Source organism: Pteropus vampyrus, unplaced genomic scaffold, assembly GCF_000151845.1.
Source record: "Pteropus vampyrus isolate Shadow unplaced genomic scaffold, Pvam_2.0 Scaffold69, whole genome shotgun sequence".
NCBI lineage: Eukaryota > Metazoa > Chordata > Mammalia > Chiroptera > Pteropodidae > Pteropus > Pteropus vampyrus.
Genome location: NW_011888850.1, coordinates 951,043 through 953,349, shown reverse-complemented (window position 1 = coordinate 953,349; position 2,307 = coordinate 951,043). Strand labels below are relative to the sequence as shown.

At 35.8% G+C, this 2,307-nt stretch overlaps 1 protein-coding gene across 4 annotated transcripts in view; it reads left to right on the top strand.

Annotated features, from left to right (window-relative positions):
* Window positions 1–2,307, top strand: part of FAM126A (family with sequence similarity 126 member A) — a 72,694-nt gene that overhangs the window by 23,883 nt on the left and 46,504 nt on the right. The window lies entirely within an intron of this gene.

The window sequence follows — 2,307 nt, the reverse complement described above, 5'->3', positions numbered from 1 at the left end:
TGAATGTTGATGTAACTCTCTCCAACCACCATCAAAGATTCAGTGTTGAAATGTTTCTCTCAATTTATGTAATGGAAGTAGGCTTGATCGACAACGCAGAAAAGATGGGAAGATATTTACCCAATTTTCTACCAAGATATCTTTCTCTAGTTAGCTAACCTAGTGGCAATATATAAGGCATATATAACTTTTGGTTACTTGACAAAAATAAAACTTCTGTTTTCCTGTTTCATGAACTCTTCTACAATAGCTAAAATTGTGTTGCTTGAACAAGTTCTCCTTATCCTTTAGGTCTCATTGTTACACGTAATTATGTGAGCTTCATGATCATAGAATGAAAGGTTTGGGCTGCAATTGTCACCGTTTTGTTCAGCCCAATCAGCCCAAGTCCTTTAGAGACAAACATACAGTCTGACAAAGTCAGACTTTTTGGCTTATTTCAGTGAGGGAGACTATACAGCGGGTATCATACAGGCATCTCGCCAGAGAAAAGATAAAATTGTTATACAATTTTGAGGAAGGGTGAAGTTTAGATGAAATTTAAATGGAGCAGTATTTTGATGGACTCAGAACAAAGCAGAACTGAATGTGCATAGGGTCAAGAACTGGTCTCATTGCAGAGTAGACCCAGAGTCTTGTTGTCTTGGAAACTACAAAGTTAGCATCTATGTGGAACATTGTGTTCAGAAACCCCTTCTCTGAAACTCTGCACCTGGGCTGGAAATCAAGCTTGTTTCTCTGTGTCAAGGTGACTTAGATCCTCCAGGCAAGAGTGGGTGTTTCGTTTTACAGGTATATTTTAAAACAGCAAAGTTTTTGATGTCTATGATTTTAGATAACAAGAATTCTCAGTGAGTAAGAATACAATAGTCACACACAAAAAAGAAGATTGTTATGACACTTTTCAGTTGCAGTGTGTCCTTGAGAGAAGCAAAGCTTCCCATTAATTTTGCAGCTGGTCTTATCTGTCACTGTTATCTCATCCTGATGAAGGAATGTCTGGGCACATTTTTACTTTGTCTGCTTTTATAGTCATAAATTGAGTATCCTTTGGAACTCCTAAGTCGTCATAAAGTGATGTAGAATATTGTAAAAGTGCTCTATATAAAGTACCTTCTACATATTGTAATAGTTTGATTAAATCTTCTATGTGCTTTTTTTCTACATATGTTGTCTTTGTAAATGGGTATTCAAGATATTTTTAAGTCTTTTTCTGCTTCAAGAGTGTTTAGCTTTGTTCATTATATCATGATTTTTTTTTTTGGCAAGCTGATAAAAATTGTCAAATTTAACAACTGAGTACCACTTCTAGGGCATTCTTATGTTTAATGGTGAAATCGAATTTGCAAAACCAAATATAGCCTGTTACTTATTCTTTAATATGGGAGTTGTAGAAAAAGAGCATGTTAAAGGATGGGGTGTAGGGGAGGGGTCAACTGCCAAGGCAAATAATTGAAAACCATGACTTTTCCTTCCCATCTGTTTGTTTATGCCCTTCCCCTCCTGGCTTGGATATATAGATACCCTAGGAAGTGTAGCATCAAGGGGTAAGTGGGGGAGGGGGAGCAGGGAGAGGCAGGGGGCCGTGCAGCAGTAAGGACAGCAGTATGCCTTGTGTTTGAGGAAGTGGGTGGTTGGGGGTAAGGGTTGCATGGATGGCGTATAGAAGAGAAAACCAGAGTGGTTACAATGGTAAGTTGGTTACTTTGAGAAAAGAAGTAAATATAAAGAGGATAATGGGAGACAGATTTCTCTGTGTCTAAGAAAGGAATTAGAAACATAGAATAGGGAAAGGGGAGAAAGAACCCTAAAGTGTTATACTGGAATTAGAAGAATCAGTATGAACTTATGGGTCTAAATATGTAAGTGATATATTTGCATATGTATATCCATATATTTATGCATACATGTATTTCCTAGCTTTGTTCACTAAGTGGACCAAGAAGCAATGGCACCCCAGTAGCAATGAGTACACCAAGCACACAGATCTTGTTTTCTAAATACCATCTTCCACTTACAGAAACTAAGATGTGAATAAACAAAGTATTATCTAAGTAATATTTTATCAATAAAACATGTATTATGTGAGTAGTGATATTGTATTGAAATATTTATAAATTTAATTCAAGGGTAAGGAAACTTTTCTATTGGGAGGAGGGGAGTGAAATCCTGTACCCCATGAAATAAAAAGTAATTTAATTTAATTTTTTCCTAACCATGCAAGATTAAAATTATCCAATTTTCAATCAATTTGGTATAACAAATGTTTTAAATTATTGTCAAGTCTACATCATAGTCATTTAAAAA